General features: G+C 37.2%; 1 protein-coding gene and 1 pseudogene across 2 annotated transcripts in view; one reads left to right on the plus strand and one right to left on the minus strand.

The window, feature by feature from the left end:
- The window catches only part of CPEB3 (cytoplasmic polyadenylation element binding protein 3), a 190,155-nt gene that overhangs the window by 69,742 nt on the left and 99,879 nt on the right, over nucleotides 1–20,534 (minus strand). The window lies entirely within an intron of this gene.
- LOC105822700 lies at nucleotides 9,379–11,181 on the plus strand (annotated as a pseudogene).

Raw genomic sequence — 20,534 nt, forward strand, 5'->3', positions numbered from 1 at the left:
CAGCAGTCAGAGTCTGTTAATAAATGTAACAAAATAATTCCATTTGGCATTACAAAATAAAATCTAAATTTAAAATCAAATTTATTTCCTGCTTGAGTGAGTTCCTGGTAAAACTTTCCACTAGGTTCCACTCTAAAAATTAACCGTCTTGAACATTCTAACTTTTGGGGAAAAAAGTTCCCTTCTAAAATAAATTCATATACTCTTCACGAAAAAGAGAACAGTATCTTCACCATTTAGTCTATCCTGTCTATATTTCCCTGAAATCTAGGTTCTATGTCACAACAACCTACTCTCTAAAACAGAATATAAATAGCCTTAGAAAAATACTGAGCACTTCTTTTACAAAAAAAGAAAAAAAAAAGTTACTAACATAACTGTTTATTTTATGAACCCAGGTGGTATAAGAAAGGCACTGTTTTGATGTTGAGAGTTAATAAATAAAAGAGCCAAAGAATTTTTTGTCCAGCTATTCCCAGCTTAGCTACAAAGAAACAGAACAAAATTTGTCACCTCATGCCACCTATCTTTTTTAGCCTGGCAGGAAGTAAATTCTCATCCTTGAAGTTTGTTTTGATCACTAGGGGTAAAAGAAATAGATCTGCAGCAACCATAAGCAAAAAGAGCTTCCCAGAGACATCAAGAGACATTCTCCACAGCTGACAGGTTAGCTTTTTGTGTAGTCCACACTCAGTGAATTACACGCCTACTCGGTGTCAGGCACATGCGTAAATCAGCATTTCCCCACCTCTTAACTTCAATACTTATAACATTAGACATTCAGAAAACAAGTATGGGGATGGGGAAATGAAATAATTTGGGAAATACTGCATACTTTATACCCCTCCCACAGATTCCAATTCACATTAGAAAATAAAAGGCAACAAAAGTTTTGCAGTAAAGAAACATTACCTTACTCCAGCACTACCCAGATGTTAAAGGAATACTTTATATACAAGTCAGTGGAAAACACTTGAGGAAATATTTATGCATGTTTCAGAAACACCAAACAAACAAGGTACTTTCTGCCAAAGCAATCACAGTTCCGTGGGGGAGATAGGAAAGACATAAATAATTATAAAACAGAAAGGTAAGTACTAAGAATACTTTACTAAGTGATATAAGAGCACAACTTACTGCTTTCCAGGAGATGGGGGTGGGGTGGGGGTGGGGTGGAGACCTATAGAATGATTTCACAAGAGGGCAGTTTTGAGCACAATCTTATGCGAGTTTCTGAGGTAAAGAACAAGAATTCACAGAGAAAGTACACTGAAAACAACTTTTGCTATCTTCCTCCAAACCTGCTCCTTCTCTAGCATTCCCTAAAATAAAAACGACTATTATCCACACCGGATTCAATCTAGAAATCTAGGACTCATCCTTGACATTTCCCTTTCTCTTATATTCCATGTCAATCCATCTCTCACTAAGTCCTGCCAATTCAAGCTCCAAAATAAATCTTTCATTCAGTTCTCTCCATCTCCAGCCCTAATATCCAGACCACCATCATTTCTCCCCATGCTGCTGCAAATACAAGCTGGAACACAACACACAGATGTGTGAACTACAAACATATGCTGATCACAACACACAGATGTGAGAATGGCAAGAGATGTGACCATGTCCTAAGAAATTGAGACCTTCCCTATTGCTTTTATTTGCTCGAGCATTATGTTCTATACTCTATATTACAAAAGCAATAGAAAATTTTACCACATTTCAAGTTTAAGATTTCATTCTAATACTGGATTTTTTGGAACTACACTCACTCCATAGAGACTATGATACTCCCATCTAATCCATCTTCTGTCCTGTTAGAAAGACTTTTCTAAGATACCTCTGACCATGTTATTCTTTTGCCCAGAATTCTACAATAACTTCTATTACTTCCACCAGCAATTTGAATCCAGGGAGAGGGGGGGATGGGGTGAGTGTCTGAAGAAATCCGTGTCCATCCAGATGAGAGATGAGAAGTCTTAAACCAGAGCAGTGAAGGAGGAGAAGCAGCACATGTTCAAGACATTCTGGAACAAAAAGAACTTTCTGCATGGTCAACGTAACCACAGCTTCCTCAGAGTATTTTGGCAAAGAATATAAAAGCAAGAGTTGTAAAAATTTGGAAAGTTTTATAAATTGGTTATGAGTACTTAAGAAATTTCCCAAGGTTTTAAAACCAAACCTCTGTCTTATTATTAGTATTTAGAGCACTATAGACTTTAGCAATAAAGTTATCCTGGAAATGAAACTGCTAAGAATTAACACGTAAATGATGTTTATCTCACTGTGGGTAAGACCTAAGAATATAGGTCTCATAGCCCAATCCCCAGATCTACTAATCTGAATCTGTGGAGGTCAGGCTTGAAAATCTGCACTTTTCACAAATTTCCCCATTGGTTCCTACACTCAAGTTTAAGAACCACTGAAATGGACATTATCTGTCTGCAGCAGGCAGCCACTGAAAGAGATATTTTGTGTGAAGTGGATGGAGCCTTGGGAAACATCCAAGTTCAATCAAGTTAAGGAAAGTATATCCTTAGGACTAGGATGTAAAATCTATAATCTAATCAACCTTAATATAACATGATTGTTTGAAGCACTAGAGGAACAAAAAGCTAATCTGCAGGAAGCATTTGAAAGACAGAATTATTGAATAAGAACCTTCAGTGTTTACCAAGTGTAGACCAACAGGAAATAGAAGACTTTATCATACCAGGTAGGATACTCCTCTGCGGGACAGAATGGTTCACCTGATTTTGCCAGAATCTGAAAACCATCTATTTCCCTCTGTTCTAATTATAAGCTCCTGAATTACTATCCTGTTAATGAATTTTGCACTTTGCCATTGTGAAGGGGTAACCCTTGAACTGACAAATAATCAGCCATTTAAATTTTATTTCTATACACATCCATCTCCATAATAAGTTAAAGCATTGGTATTCTGATTTGTCCAGTGACCCCTTGTGAGATTGGTAATCATGCATTCATTTGGTTGGCATAAATCTATCCCAAAGACAAATCATTCCTGTGAAGACAGGTAAAATTTTAGTTCCTGGACATGTATTACTATTAATAGAAACTGAAACTTTAAGAGGCTGCTCCTAAATTGTGCCCCATAAGAAGTTTGCTTTACTAACTAGCATCTCTCTGGCATATTTCTTTTTTTTTAAGAGAAACATTGCCAAGACCAAAATGTTTTAAGCAAGCCACATTACTTACCAAAAATTATATTCTTATGGGCAGAAAACATAAATCTGCTTTAGAACCTCACGATATTAATATTTCCACATAAAATATTTACAGTCAATATTTCAATAGAAGCAAGAGAAAGACTTTTCAACTGCTGCAACTTGGTCATTTGGCTTTCCACCAATGGTCTGGTTCTCTGATATCTATTTTCAGTCACTATCCAGAATGTAGGTTTTTGTCCAGTAACTGGACAAATAATCTCTGAACGTGGAGATGACTTAAAACTAAACAAGCCTTGTAAGAAAAGTGCCAAATAGGAAACTTGCAAAGCATTATTAGCTAAGCAAGGAAAGCTTATCCAAGATAATTCCTCCCCAGGAGGCTCCCTTTCCTATATACTAAATGATGGAAAAACAAAAGACCACTGACTTATGCTGTGCTGCCAAAGCTGCTCAGACCTCACCTCTGAGCTTCTGCCGGAGCCTCTGCCACCACTCCAGCAGCTCTGGGGCATTTCTGGTCCAGCACTTCCATTCTAAACCTGACCTTTTTCATTCTAGTCTTGCGAGTAGCTCAGCAATCAGTCACTTTGGGGGTTTAAGAAAAACGGATTATGAGGCATGACTCCCTCAAAAAAAAATTCTCTAGAAGTCAAGATAGGTTCCAACCTAGGCTCCAGTCTGATTTTGGACAAGATATTTCACTTGTCTGTGTCTCATTTGCATAATGAGAGAGTTGGACTAGATGAAAGGCTTTCAGATCTCTGGGACAGCAGAAACCCTTTTATTATGCAGAAATCTTACATAATAAAAATAGATCTTGCTTCATATTAATATGTGGTATATCTTAGGCATGACAAACCTAATGTGTTTACAAGTGAACTCTTGATATCTACTCTAAACCTATCCTAATCATCATCTCTTGCCTAGGCTACTGACATCATCTCCTAAGCGACAATCCACTTCTCTTCTCACTCTACTCGAACAGCAGCCAGAGTGCTCTTTTAAAAACATAAATCCTGGCCGGGCGCGGTGGCTCACGCCTGTAATCCTAGCTCTCTGGGAGGCCGAGGCGGGCAGATTGTTTGAGCTCAGGAGTTCAAAACCAGCCTGAGCAAGAGCGAGACTCTGTCTCTACTAAAAATTAGAAAGAAATTAATTGGATAACTAAAAATATACAGAAAAAATTAGCCGGGCATGGTGGCTCATGCCTGTAGTCCCAGCTACTCGGGAGGCTGAGGCAGGAGGATCGCTTGAGCTCAAGAGTTTGAGGTTGCTGTGAGCTAGGATGACACCACGGTACTCTAGCCCGGGCAACAGAGTGAGACTCTGTCTCAAAAAAAAAAAACACAAAAAAACATAAATCCGATCACTTGACCCTGATTTAAAACTTCAAAGATTTCCTCTTGTACTTGGACCAAGTCCAAAATCCCTGCCAGGAGTCAAAGTCCAGCAAGATCAGATTCCCTTTCCTTCCTCCAAACTCATCTTAATATACCCTCCTCCCTCGCCCACCAAGCTTCAGCCATTCTAGGCTCCATTTACTTCCTCGAAGTAAGCCCTTTCTTGCTTCAAGTCTTTTAAAATACATATAACAATTTTATTGAAATATAATTCACATATCATACACTTCACCCATTTAACCCATTAGCAGTCACTCTCCATTTTCCCCCAACTTCTCTGCCCCAGGCAACCGTTAATCTTCTTTCTGTCTCAACAGATTTGTCTATTCTGGACATTTTATATAAATGGTATCATATCATATGTGACTTTTGTGACTGGCTTCTTTCACTTAGTATAATGTTTTCAAGGTTTATCTATGTTGTAGCATGCAACAGTACTATGCCTCAAGCCTTTTACACATGTGGTTTCTTCCACCTTCCCCTTTTAAAAGAGCTGTCTCGTGATGTCTGAAATTTCCTTTAAAATATTCCAAGGGAAAAAGGGGGAGGGAATATATGAAACAAGATTGGTAGGGCCGGGCGCGGTGGCTCACGCCTGTAATCCGAGCACTCTGGGAGGCTGAGGCGGGAGGATCGCTCGAGGTCAGGAGTTCGAGACCAGCCTGAGCAAGAGGAAGAGCAAGACCCAGTCTCTCCTAAAGATAGAAAGAAATTAGCCAGGCAACTAAAAATAGAAAAAATTAGTCGGGCATGGTGGCGCATGCCTGTAGTCCCAGTTACTCAGGAGGCTGAGGCAGGAAGATCACCTGAGCCCAGGAGTTTGAGGTTGCTGTGAACTAGGCTGATGCCCCGGCATTCTAGCCCTGGTGACAGAGCAAGACTCTGTCTCAAAAAAAATCAAAATGAAACAAAACAGAAAAAGATTGGCAAAAATGCAATCATCATTGAAACTGAGTGATGGGTATATCAGGATTTGTTAAACTATTCTATATTTGTGTGTTTAAAACTTTCCTTAATAAAAAAAAAATGTTTTAAAGATAGTCTCTCCATCCTTTGAGTTTCAGTTTAAATATCACCTCTTCAGAGGTAACCTCCCTACCTTAGAGGGGGTCCCCTATTCTTTCTGCCTAGTATTTATGACAACTTTAAGTTTCATTTATTGTTTCTTTCTCCCATTAGTGTGAACACCAAGCAAAGTCAGAGATGATGTCTGGAGGCTAGCAGAGTGTAGGCAAGCAAACACTTAATGAAATTTGCGTGAAAGGCCCAGAATCCTTCCTTCATTCTTTCTTTTGGTCCCAACTTCCCACAAGTGATCTTATTCCTCTCACTATCTTCTGTGCTCAAATTTTTCTATTACTATAAACAGTAACATTTTCAGATATTATAACCATGAACACTAAGAAAATTCTCCAACTCATGTCCATGTTTTACTCCAGAACCATCCATGCCTTTACACATGCAAGCTCATACAACTGGGTTTGACTTAGCAAGATGACATGTTTGCACCATGGTCTCACTAGAATAGCTGTTCTCTCTTCCCCTGAGTAGGCTTTTTGACAGAAAGATTCAACCTCACCTCAGTATACAAGTGTGTTTTATTTGACTTTGGAACTTATACTTATCAATTAAGTTATCCATTAATACCAATAGACTTTTATGGACTAAATATATGTAGAGGTACATTTATAACAGTAACTCCAATCATTCTTTGTGTTCGCTTATTTGCATTGTTTAAAAGGATCTTTTATATTCTTATTCCTCTATAGCTAGGAAATTTTGTTAAACATCAAGAATACTGGTATAGCCAACATACCTACGTACGGACAAGAGTCTCACATAAAAACTCATACTTGTGTGAAATGAAAAACACAACATACATGAAATGTGTAGGCAAAAATCTTATATGACACTACCTGATAGACTAGTTTCTAACAGGGATTGCAGCTATATAGGAGAACACATGTTAAAGCTTGTCAAAGGCACAATAGTCCTGAAGGAAAAGGTTAAGATTCTTTAGTATGATTATTATTCCACAAGTGAAACCAAGATTTGTCTCTACAGGAACAAAGTAAAAATAGATATCAATGAAAATAATTGGATATTTTAAAACTTTATCTTTCACATCTAATTCTTCTCCTTCCCTACTACTGCTGCTACATTATGAGAAGCACTAATACTCCCATCCAAGCCTTCAGCTGATGCCCAAGTTCTCTCCTGCTTTCATTACTTGTACCACAAAACTCTTTTCTAATCCTGACATATCTGTGTTCAGGAGTCTCACCCTTTGCTTCAAAAACCATTCATTAAGGCAGCACAGACCACCTCACTGCCAGCTTCTCCTCTCCAGCTGGCCCCACTGCATACACTCAAGGACATATGCTCCAAGCATTTGGTCATGCCAATCTCACCTCTAAGCTTTGTTCCAAGTTGAAACACATACTAGAATGCCTTGCTTTCCACTCCTCATCCATCGTCCAAATAGGTCCTGAAATTCTACCCATTCCAGGAAACTTTTCCAGGTTTATGAGGAGGAGTGTAAGATTCTACTGGCCAAATTCTTGCTGATAGAACTTGAAACTTTCACATATATTCTCTTTATTTCTATACCAACATATTTACATAATACAAAGAATAATAAGTTATAGCTAAAATTTTATTCTTAATCATAGGTAAAGTTACATTAGCAAGTTTATTTTTTATGCTTTTTGGTAAAGTCTAATGTTAATTGGAGGGAAGAGATTAAGTATCAGTTTAATCCCTGATCACATGAAAAAATGAGCATGAGGAAATCTGCCAGTTCACCAAATTATACTATGCAGCGTTGGTCCAGATGAATATATCTCAAGGAATGAGTGTTCTAGATATGAGGCACACCCGCCCCATCCCATATGGCTATGTCACCACAGTTAAGGAAGATGATTTTTCTTCTTTTTCAGCACTGGGAATGGAAGACTAAATAAAAGCATGGACCAAACATTTTCTGTCTGTTCTTCCTTCGTTACAGAAAGCCAACATTAAGTCTTTTAGTGCGCTTGCTCTCTCACACACTCACGCATACTCTGTCATTCTCTTCTTCGTCTACAGCTATCAAACTGCAGACTTATAGAGAGCTGCGACCAAGTCACTATAGTCAGTATTTAGCATAACACTTGATACACAGAAGATCATGGCTTTGGAAAACAAAATCAGGCTGGGCAGGGTGGCTCATGCCTGTAATCCCAGTGCCCAGGAGTTCCCAGGAGTTTGAGACCAGGCTGGGCAATATAGCAAGACCTTATCTCTACAAAAAATAAGAAAAAATAAAATAGCTGAATGGGGTGGCAGGTGCCTGTAAGCCCTACCTACTCAGGTAGCTAAGGTGGATCACTTGAGCCCAGGATTTTGAGGTTACACTGAGCCAAGATTGTGCCACTGCACTCCAACCTGGGTGACAGCAAGACTCTGTCTCTAAAAATAAATAAATAAATAAAGTCAAACCTTACGAATAGATACAGAAACGGTAACTTGGGAAAAGAATTTTTTTTTTCAGCAGCTTAGAAACTACAGGTGATTTTATTTTTGATGTCTACTATTTAACATACTATTATTTATAAAAATAAAATAATATTTTAAAAATATGCAAAACTGTTTTGAATAAATGTGGAGTGTTATTTCAAAATAATTCTAATCAACCATTGAATAAGAGCTAACTGTACTTAGGGCACAGCGTTAGGCACAACAAAAAACTGGCTTCAAAGAACTTATCTCCACTTGAATCAGAGCATATAGAAAAGACAGAAACGAATGCAAGACAGAAAAAGCAGAGGAAAACACTGTCTACAAGGCCACCGGACAGGCTTTCTGGAAAGGGTAATGTTTGAACTAATGAAATAAGGACAGGCCTTAGATAAGTTAGATGAGAAGAAGGAAAGGTGGCCAGTACTTGCAATGGCCAGAGAGTGGGAAAGCACAAGGATGGTCAGGACAGGATGAGGTAGGGAAAATGAAGATAATGAGGCTGGTGAAACAGGGAAAGGCCAGATCATGAGATCCTGGGGACAATGAATTGAGAATAAGGGTGACACAGACAAAGTGGTGTTTCAGAAAGATGAAGCTGGCCAAAAGCAGATGGCGTGGAGAGAAGGCAATACTGTGGCCCTAAAGGGAAGACATTTTCTCCAACCAGCCCACCTACCTGCCTCAGGGCCCATGTTGTCTACTCAGTAGAGACTGGGAATGGTCTGTCCCTGCTCCTGGCTATTGTTGGCCCTGCGATTGTATACCACTTTCCAGTCTCTTACATGGAAAGTTCCAGAAATTAAGAATTTGCAAGTTTTAAATTTCTCACCATTCTGAGTAGCACATAGCACTGTCCCACTCTTTTGCCCAGGACTCAAATCATATCTTTGTCCAGTATATCCACATTGTATAGTCGTCCTTCAGCATCAGAGAGCTTGCTTCCAGGACCACTCCCCTTCCCCCATGAGAATACCAAAATTGGCTGATCTTCAGGTCCCTTATAAAAAATTGCATAGAGTTTTTTGGGTCTCAAGTAGGACGCCTACCCCCGACCCCCACCCCAGCCCCCACCACCCCCTGTCTAAGCAGCTAGCTACCATGGCCGAGTTCCTCTGCACGGCGTTGTCCCAGGTGGGCTGACAGATCTGAGAACTGGCAAGAAATTCCTCCCCAGTGACATCAATGGTGGAAAGGTAGAAAAGCTTGAAGGTCTATGTGTTTTGCAAATTCAAAAAATTCGCAATGTTGCTGCACCAAAGGATAACGAAGAATCTCAGGCTGCGCCAAGGATGCTGCGATTGCAGATGACTGATGGTCATATAAGTTGCACAGTGGTAGAATTTAGTTATATGTCAAAAATAAGAGCTTATCAAAACACAATAGAAGCAATATTGGAACTGAAGGTGGACCACTTCCTTTTGTGCCTTTTGGACAGAAGTGTGTATCTCATGTCCAAGTGGATAGCAGAAAACTTGATCGAAGAAAGACATTGCAAGTTACAATGCCTGTCAAACCAACAAATGATAATGATGAATCTGAAAAACAAGGAACTGCTACTACTGCAGAAGTTGCAAAGAACAAAGAAACCAAGACAGTTGGAGGAGGTGGGGGTGGTGCTAGAAGTAATCTCAACATGGGTGCTGCTGGTAATCGAAATAGGGAAGTTCTACCAAAAGAAAAGTCAACCAAATCAGAGGGGAAACATGAAGGTGTTTATAGAGAACTGGTTGATGAGAAGGCTCTGAAGCACATATCAGAAATGGGCTTCAGCAAGGAAGCATCGAGGCAAGGTCTTATGGATAATGGCAACAACTTAGAAGCCGCATTAAATGTACTTCTTAACAGCAATAAACAGAAACCTGTTACGGGTCCACCTCTGAGAGGCAGAGGAAAAGGCAGGGGGTGAGTAAGATCTGAAGATGAAGAGGACCTGGGAAATGCAAGGCCATCAGCACCAAGCACATTATTTGATTTCTTAGAATCTAAAATGGGAAATTTGAGTGCAGAAGAACCTAAGTCACAGCCACAGCAGCTTCATCAGGGACAACACAGATTGTCAAATACTGGTCAAAATGGAATAAAAGAAAATAATCAACCAAGACATCTTCCTAGAAATGATAGCAGGCAGCCAAGAAACGAAAAACCTCCTCGTTTTCAAAGAGACTCCCAACATTCAAAGCCAATTTTAGAGGGCAGCGGATTACCTAGAAATAGAGGTTCTGGGAGACCGAATACTTGTTCAGGATCTGAAGTATGGGCTGAAGAGAGAGTCAAGTGTGATAGACCATATTCTAGCTATGAAAGAACTAAAGATACTTCTTATCCTTTAGGTTCTCAGCACAATGATGGTGCTTTTAGAAAAAGAGATAACTCTATGCAAAGCAGATAAGGAAAAGGGCCATCCTATGCAGAGGCAAAAGAAAATCCACTTCCTCAAGAATCCATAGATTATAATAATCAAAAACGTGGAAAAAGAAAAAACTGAACAGCTAATCCTGATCATTTTTATGATAGGAAATCACAAACAATAAGTAATGAAGCTTTCAGTGGTATAAAAATTGAAAAACATTTTAATGTAAATACCAATTGCCTCAATCGTGTTTGAAGTAATAACTTCATTGGTGTTCCAAATGGAGAGACAGAAATGCCTCTGAGAGGAAAACAAGTAGGACCTATTAAGCCAGCAGGACCCCTCACAGCTATTCCCTATGATGATAAAATATTTTACAATAGTGGGCCCGAAAGAAGATCTGGGCCAATTAAGCTAGAAAAAGTACTAGAATTATCTATTCCTATGGAGTATGCAAAAATGTGAGAGCCTGGAGATGAATGTTTTGCACTTGGGAAGACAACAAGTTTTACAGGGCAGAAGTGGAAGCCCTCCATTCTTCGGGTATGATGGCAGTTGTTAAATTCATTGATTATGGAAACTATGAAGAGGTGCTACTAAGCAATATCAAGCCCATTCAGACAGAGGCATGGGAGGAAGAAGGCACCTATGACCAAACTCTGGAGTTCCGTAGAGGAGGTGATGGCCAGTCAAGACGATCACTCGGCCAACCCAGCAGTTTTACCAACCTCCCCGGGCTTGAAACTAGTATGAAAAGAATCTTTGTGAAGAAAGGAACTGTTGACTGAAATATCCTGATCAAAACCTGTTGACAGACTTTCTACTCTCCCTTCAGAATAAGAAGCAGCCACAGTGGCTATTAGTATATGAAGAAAGAAAAAGAAGATTTTAGGATGGAAAAAAGGTTCAACTCACACAAAGAATGGGAAAAAATACTGAATAAAGCAAATACCTTTTACAAACGAAAGGAAGAATTTTCTTCTTCTGCCATAAATAAAACCATTGCGCTATTAAAAAAAAAATTGCATAGCACAGCTATGTGCTGCATAATGACATTTCAGTCAATGCCAAACCACATGTATGATGGTGGTCCTATAAAAATATACCAGAGCTGAAAAATTGCTATTGCCTAGCTACACTGTAGCCATCGTAATGACATAGCACAATGTGTTACTCATGTGGTTTTGGTGATGCTGGTATAAACAAACCTACTGGGCTACCAAACAACTTTAACCTGGGTGTTGATGAGGATGACATCGAGAAGGTCCCAGAGGTGGTTTATGAGGAATTGATTAATGAGGAGTTGCTGGAATTGATATAGTAAGGAATAGCTGAAGAAGAGTCTAGAGAAAAAGAAACTGGAGAAGAACCCCAAGAAAATTCACAAGGAGTTAAGGAGAAGCTTTTGCAGACCAGAACAAGCTTCTTAAAAAGTTTGAAAACACGGACCCCAATACAGAGAGGAATGTCCATGGTGTATCATCTGCTCACAAGAAAATTTATGCAGAAAATAGGAAAAAAGCGAGCAAACTACCATGGACATATTTCTGAAAAGAGTGACACCTCCTCTAAAAGAGCCTCAGGCAGGTCCTTCGGGAGGTATTCCAGAAAGCAGCCTTGTGATCATAGGAGACGACAACTCCACGTGGGTTATTGCCCCTGAAGATCTTTCAGTGGGACAAAATGTTGAGTTGGAAGACTGTGACGTTGATAATCCTGACCCTGGGTAGGACTAGGCTCTTATGTATGTCTGTATCTTAGTTGTTGACAAAAAAAGTTTAAAAAGGTAAAAAAAAGTTAAAAAAATTTTTAAATAGAAAAAGCTTATAGAATAAGGATATAAAGAAAGAATATTTCTCTACAACTGTACAATGTGTTTGTTTTAAGCTGTGTTGTTACAAAAGAGTCAAAAAGATGAAGCTATAGAAATGGAACGGTAGAAATGCAAGCAGTAGAAATGAGAGGGACAAGGCCTGAGAAATGAGAGGGGAAATCTTGACAAGATCTGGTGACAGACTAGTACAAGAGAAGAGGAAAGACCAGTCTCTGCTAACTATTCTCCAGATGGTGACTATTTTCAGTGTGAAATGGTTCATTCCCTACTCTTTCCTGATAGTGATAATTTTTCTAGCAATATGAAAAAAAAAAGTATGGTACAAATAATATTTCTAGGCTTTTACTTTTTTAAATTTGAAAATATGAAAGGCAAAAAAATTTAATGGCATTTATTACCATGGTTGAAAAACAATCAACTACACAAATGCTTTTCCACATAATGTTGAAAAGCAAAAAAAGACTATATGTTTCCACCATACATAATTTAGGTTCTGCCAATATTCATTCATTCAACAAATATTTACTGTGGAATAAATAAAATACTATGAATTTAACATCATCTTCTCTTCATGACTCAACTACAAAGTCACAGACAGCCTAACGAACAGTAAACATAAGAAAACAAGAAGCCAAAAGACACAGATTCTGATCTTGACTTTGGCTTAAACTTGAGATCACACAGCAAGTAAATTACTTCATCTCCCCCAGCTTCTACAAATGAGCACCAAAGTAGCTTTGTGGAATGCTTTTAATTTACATGGATAGGTTTTCCTGTCTCCTCTTCCTTTTTTTTTTTTTTTTTTAACTAGAACTGCACTAAAACTCTGAACAAAATTGATTTTATTACTTCTTAATTTACAGATGAGGACAGCTAAGTAATAAGGTAGTAATTACAACCTAGGTGTTTGACCCTAAACCCTATACTCTTTCCGCTATACCAGGCTTTTCCTGGTTACTTCATAAAATTACTTGAAAAAATTACAGATACAAGAAATGCTTTAGGAAGGTTACAGCATTACACAAATGAAAGTTAAATTATTTTGTTTGGGTGTGACCAAGAGAGAATGCAGGTTTTATGGGAACTAAAGTCTGTTTGAGGAGGGGGAGGTGTCTTAGAAAAAGAACACAAAAATTAGGCAAAGACTTTGGAAGGGGGCCCATACAAGTGAGGGGCCCTGAAACTTAAGCTTCATTTAGCTTCAGGGTAAATCTGCCTCTGGATATAACAGAAAAAAATGCACCAGCCAATCTAATAAGATCAAGAATTGCCCTCCAAAACCTAACCTCTGCCTTCTAAGTAGTATGAAAAAAATACAGTGGATACAGGGCAGAAAAATATGTATGCTTGGCCTTTATTTCCTTACTTTCATTCACAATAAGCCATACAACAAAAACATCCAGGTAGAAATAGCCTTTGTCATATCTTTTTTAGAATTAAAAGAACAAATTACAAACTAACAACAAAAAGTAATTAAAATGAAAGTGATAGAATTATTTTGCTAAAATAATTAAGCTAGAACATTATACCATATAATAATTATTGTTTTATACACACATAGGTATAAACATACACACACTCACATCGACTCACAATCTGGCAAGCAAAAGATCTCATTAAAAAAAAATTTTACCTCGTCTCCGCCCATAGCTCCTGGCTGCATGTAAACACAGAAGAAAACCATGGGTATTTGTATCAAAGTGGTGAATTTAGAAATAAAAAAATATTCACACAAACCTTTTCTAAATATTCTCAGAATTATTTAATTAATCTGGAGATACTGTCCAACTTGACTGAAAACATTTTTTAGAAAAAACCTTTATGAAGTACAAGCTAAATCACAATCTTAAAGGGAAATTCAACTGGATATGGCAGCCACTGGAACAGGTACAATGGGTGCTTAAGTTTCACAAGTCTTATAAGGATTTATTTGGGGCCTATTATCTCTTTCAGATATAGATAAATAGAGTTTTTTAAAAAAATTCTGATCTATAAACATGTATACTTTATCTTATCACCAGACATTACTCAAAGAAAAAACCATTCATCCTAAATAACTAAAAATTGTAGCATGTGGTGGTCATTTTGAATTTCTTACTACACACACACATACACACACACACACACGCTTCATAAATAGATTCCCCTGAAAAAATGTATAGAAATTTTATATATTAACACAATTAGCTCTTGCTTTACAGAATGTGTTTCTGTAAAATTTTCAGTGAAGTTTCTCTTACTCTCTTCATTTACTTTCCATTCAGTATTGCAGATGGTATCTTTTCCATCTATAAAATGAACTGAAAAGATACAATGAAATTAAGGTACTGGATCCATCTCAAGCCATATTTAGTAATAGAGTGCTTTGAAGGTTTTCTTCCTTTTCAAAACTTAAGGCCTAAGAATGCATTGTTACAATGTTTAATAGAACTAGACTGTGGTACCATGTATCTCTACGAGATCCTGTCAACTAAAATTATTTTCAGAGTGAAAAGTTTCTCAAATTTGAAACCTCAGGTTCTATAAAAGTAAGTGAGAACTCTAATCCATTTTTAAAGCATGAAATGTCACACATCTAGCTTATACTGAAAAAGGAGGATAATTTGTGGTTATATTTATAGTATCAGATAGTAAGCATTAAAGAAAACTATAATATTTCTCCCCGTGGAAAAGAGTTCAGACTTTTCAGCCAGATAGTTGAAATATCACTTGGCCAGTCTCATCTATTATTTTCCACTTCTCCTCAGACATCAAACTTGCCCTTTCCTCCACATCTTTAACCTCTTCCCTTTCCCATTACTCAAATATTAAAAAGGATTATCCAAGCTCCAATTTTCCTCTGACTCCTCCTATACCGACAACCCTCAATGAAAAAAATCTCTTCTGAATTTACATAGCTATTACTGTTTTACATCATTAACAAAAGGAGATGCATTTCAAAAAGCAATTTAAGGGACTTCTATACTTTTCATTATTCAGAACCTGGAATTCATCTCCTCACATAAAGTATAACAATGGTAGTTAGTTTCCTAGCTTGGCCTCAAAACAGTTCGCTTCATCCATAATAATATGGATGAATGAATACTAATAGACAACACTTTAAAAGAGATGAAATAAGTTTTGACATACTATCACTTGTCTTTGTCCCTTCTTCCCATCCCCAATGATGTCATGCTGCCTGACACCCCGCTGAAAAATATCCACTGAGAAAGAAAATAAAACACTCTGTATTTCAAAATCACTTCTCTCCCAAATGACAAATTACATTTTTTCCATTATATTTGATTTCTACCCAGATATTCAATGAAAAAGAATCTGATTGTGATACTAAGGTACAAATGACTCACTGGACCTTAACACCCCTAAAGGATAAATAAGAATGCTGTTCACTCGAGTCTTCAACTGCTAAACATTCAGGTAATACAGAATATGACGTGGGTAGATCCAGACAGGCTTGGAAGTGGGGAGGAACATGTCAAATTGGAGAGAGGGAAGAGGGGAAAAGTTGCAAAAAACCTACCTGGGAGTTTTAATGAAAGTTTCCTTAAACGGTTCATGAGTTTTATAGATTGTTCTCTTTTTCCATTTCTGAACAAAGACTATAAGTTGGTTCACAACAGTCTGAGGACTCTGATATCAGGGACACAGCATGGCATATGGAATAGGCAGCCAGTATAAAGCAGTGATCTGAAATGCTTAGATTTGTTTTCATCATTCATTGTGGAATTTATTATGTATTACCTTGGTGCTGATTTCAGGATTTTATCTATGATCCCTATGGTGATTATTATTATAGAGCTAAAACTTAGTGTTTACTAAGTGCCAGGAACCGTACAAAATGCTTTATATGTATTAATGTACTAATATCATTTAATATACTCCACATTATGACATAAGTATTCTTATTAGCCTCTTTTTTCAGATGAGGAAAATGGGAAACAGGTTAAGTATCTTGTCCAAAATCATATAGCTAGGGAGTAATACATTTGGAGTATGAATCTAGCTCTAGAGTCCATATTTAAAACCACTGCACTATACTGTTAAATTCCTAAGGGGCAAGGTCCATATCCTGTACTTTTAACACTCTTTAATGCACTTGGCAGAATGCTCCACACCAAGCTGGTGCTCACAAATATAGCTTATTAGCTGAGTGCACAATCAAAGGAAGGAGGACTATATGCCTTGATAGCCTTTAGAATGTAGGCCAACTCTGTTAGTGGTTTAAAATGTGATCAAATTGCTCATATGAGGGCTGCATGCAAATAGTTTAATTAGAGTTAAATTCTTCCCTTACAGAAAGGTGATGAAATAAACACCAAAGAGAGAAATTTGGGAGTACAATAGTGATGCTTTCCTCTGGGAACAAATATGACTTTTGAACAAGAAAGAATACTGAGTATATAAACTTACATAAGCTGCAACAAAATGATCCCACATTTTTAAAAGAGAGTAATGTGACTAATTCAACTTTATAATATACTATGCTAAGATGGATTTATACCAGATATAAAAAGATATAATATTCTTTCAAAGTTCTATCTACTTCCTACAAAAACTTTAATTTTCAATTAATGATCACCATCCTTATAAATAAAATTCCTTTACTGTTTTATATATATATATATAATTTAGATCTCATAAAAATTACATCTAATTATTAGAAGTCAGGGTAGTGTTACTCTTGGCTAGGGATACTAAACAGAGGGGAGCCTAAGCAGGGCTTCTGGGGTACTGGTAATGTTTTGGTCTTGATCTGAGAACTGGTTACGTGGGTGTGCTCAATTTGTGATACTATATTGAGCTATATATTAAACATATATTTATGATTTGTGCACTGTTTAGTATGTATGTTATACTTGATTAGTTAAATAAAAACAAAACACTACAAACACTTTAGTTTGGTTCACTGGTTATAAAAGTAATGCAGAAAATCCAAAGTGCCAACATTTTTGTAGCTTTTAAATCATAAACCTGAATACAAAATTTTTAAAAAATTAGAGTTGTTTTAGGTCTATCAGAATAAATACTAAAAGGTACATGTATTTTCTAGGGAACAGGAGTTATGCCAAAATAAGTTTGCATGGTCAGTGACTAGTAGGCACTCTCATGTTAATGGTATGATGCTTTGTTGGGCATATGAGGCAACACTAAAATGGATCATCTGTTACCTGTTATGACTTGGTCTATAATAGGTTTTAAATGACCGCACTCCTATACATGTGATTCCCCAAGGGAAGGGCATGTTATAATCTCGTTTGTTTTTTTAAGACTTTATATTTTTAGCGCACTTTTATGTTCACAGACAATTGAAGGTACAGAGATTTCTTTCTTTCTTTTTTTTTTTTTCTTTTTAAGAGTCACTATGTGTCATCCAAGCTAGATTCAAATTCCAGGGCTCAAGTGATCCTCCCACCTCAGCCTCCTGAATAGCTAGGACTACAGGCCAGAGATTTCTTACATACCCCCTACTCCTACACATGCATAGCCTCCCCACTTATCAACATCCCCTTACAGGAGTGCTATACTTGTTACAACTGATGAACCTACATCAACACATCATAATCACACAAAGTCCATAGTTTACTGTTGGTGTTGTACATTCTATGGGTTTCCACAAATGTGTAATGATATGTATCCACTATTATAGTATCATATAGGGTAGTTTCACTAAAAAATCCTCCATGCTCCGCCTTTCATCCCTCCCTCCCTCCCTTTCCCTTAAACCCTGATCTTTATGCTGTCTCCAGTTTTGCCTTTTCCAGATGCCATACAGTTGCAATCAACAGCATGGAGCCTTTTCACACTGGGGTCTTCTACTTAGTACTACGCATTTAAGGTTCCTCCACGTCTTTTCACACCTTGACAGCTCATTTATTTTTAGTGCTGAATAATATTCCATTATTTGGATGAACCACAGTTTACCCATTCACCTATGAAAAACATTTTGGTTGCTTCCAAGTGTTGGCAATTATTTATAAAGCTACTATGAACATCCACACGCAGGTCTTTCGTGGACATATGTTTTTAACGCCTTTGGGTAAATACCAAAGAGTGCAGCTGCTGAATCGTATGGTAAGTCTATGTTTAATTTTGTAAGAAATTGCCAAACTGCTGATGTGATGTTTAAATCTAAACTAATTCTTCTGCTACGTGGATTCATCTGAATTTGAGGTAACATCTCTCTAGGCAACGTAATATCATATACAGATTCCACCATCGAGGCTGAAAAAATGAAAGAGAAAAAAAGGGGAAGAGAAAAGAAGTAAAAAAGGGAGAGAGAGGGGTAGGTAGGTGGACAGAGACAGATATTTGCTCTATTGTTAATCAAAGCAGCACACACCATTTTAAAAACTTAGGCAGAGCCTCTGGAATGTTATGCCTGATGAAAAAGGAATAAAGTGAGGAAGGGAGAGAGAGGTGTAGGCAGGTAGATAGAGATCAATATTCACTCTATTAGAGATCAAAGCTGTACACACCATTTTTCCCCTTTTTAAATTTTTTATTTTTATTATGGGTACATAATAGTTGTATATACTTATAGGGTAAGTATGCATCATTTTTAAAACTTAGGCAAAATCCCTGGGATGTTGTGCCTAATGAAAAAATGAAGATCCAAAGACCTTAGTACAACATTTTATTAACTGGCATGAAAATATTTGTCAAGACTAGTAAAAGTCACTGTATGGACAAATTGTTAATTACTTTCCTTGCAATAAAATCAGTTTTTATAAAACACCTCACAGACTTATTGAATCACTATTTCAGTAGTGGTTACACTCAGACATCTAATGTTTAGGCTTCCATCTGAGCATTAGTCAATGGAAACAATTCCATCTAACATGGGTTAAGATCTTAAAGTTGGGACCAAAATGTCCCCTTTTTCTTCATTATATTGTAAATTCCCAAACAGCAGGAGTGATGGGGTTTGTGCAGGTGAGATACTTTTAGCCCAATGATTCTCAAACCAGGGAAGATCAATTTCTCCATAAACAACATGAATGTAGCAGGTAAAAATGATGCTTGAAGGGGTGGGATATGCTTTCATCCTGTTGCATTCACATTAGGTATCTCGATGTTTTTAAACTCCCTCTTCCTTCCCTTTTCTCTTTGACTCTTACCCATTTTTCTCAGGAAAATCTTCTTTCCATTGCATTTCAAAGCTAAAAAGTAACACTAATGACTGACAAGCATAATATTAGCATTACTTAGAGACTTCATATAAATGAGAAGGAATATTATAAAGTCAAATAATGTAACCTGATAATTTATCATGCTCCAGACATGATATGCTAAGTGCTTATCATGTCTCATCTAATTCCCAAAGCAACTATCATCACATACATTTCCAGAGGGGCAAACCAAGGTCAAGACAAAATGATTGTCCCAAGGTTATCAGCTACTAAGCTGCAGAACTGAGACTGAATCCAGATTTAGTCTGGCTCTAAAGCACACTTAACTCTTTTTTTTAAAGTTGAGATACTATTTACATTCAATAAAATTCATCTACTTTAAGCACATAGCTCAATTTTGATAATTATATACAGTCATATAACCACCACCATTATAATCAATTATAAAACCTTAAAAAATTTCCTTATACCCTTTCGCAGCTGATTCCCTCCCTTAACCCATGGCTCCTGACAACCATTAATCTCCCTCTTGTACCACCAGTTTTGTTTGCCTTTTCTACAATTCTACAATTTCAAATTAATGCGATCAACATGTTTGACTTCCTTCACTTACCAGAATGTTTTTGAGACTTATCCATGTTATTACATGTATAAATATTTTGTTTCTTTTTATTGATGAGTAGTATTTCATAGTATGGATATACTACATTTTATCCACTCACCAGTTGGTGAATATTTGAAAAACCCTTACTCTTAACCACTAAGATTGAAGAATCAGTACTGCAAACCTACAAAGACCTTGAAAATATCCAGAAATTCTCTCAGAATTTCCACAAACTCCATCACCCCGTTTTTTAGCAGCACAGTCCAAGATTGTTTTAAAAAAAGAAACCTCTCACCCAAATTTTCTTTTTGTTTTACTTCATTATTACTACCGCCACACTATTGTTTTCTACCAATTATTCACTTACAATTGTTATTTTATGAATTAAAATACAGGGATACCTCAGAGATATTTCAGGTTTGGGTTCCAAAACACTGTAATGAAGCAAGTATCACAATAAAGTGAGTCACACAAATTTTTTGGTTTCCCAGCACATACAAAAGTTATATTTATATTAGGCCGGGCGC

Source organism: Propithecus coquereli, unplaced genomic scaffold (genome assembly GCF_000956105.1).
Source record: "Propithecus coquereli isolate 6110/MARCELLA unplaced genomic scaffold, Pcoq_1.0 Scaffold63, whole genome shotgun sequence".
Classification (NCBI taxonomy): domain Eukaryota; kingdom Metazoa; phylum Chordata; class Mammalia; order Primates; family Indriidae; genus Propithecus; species Propithecus coquereli.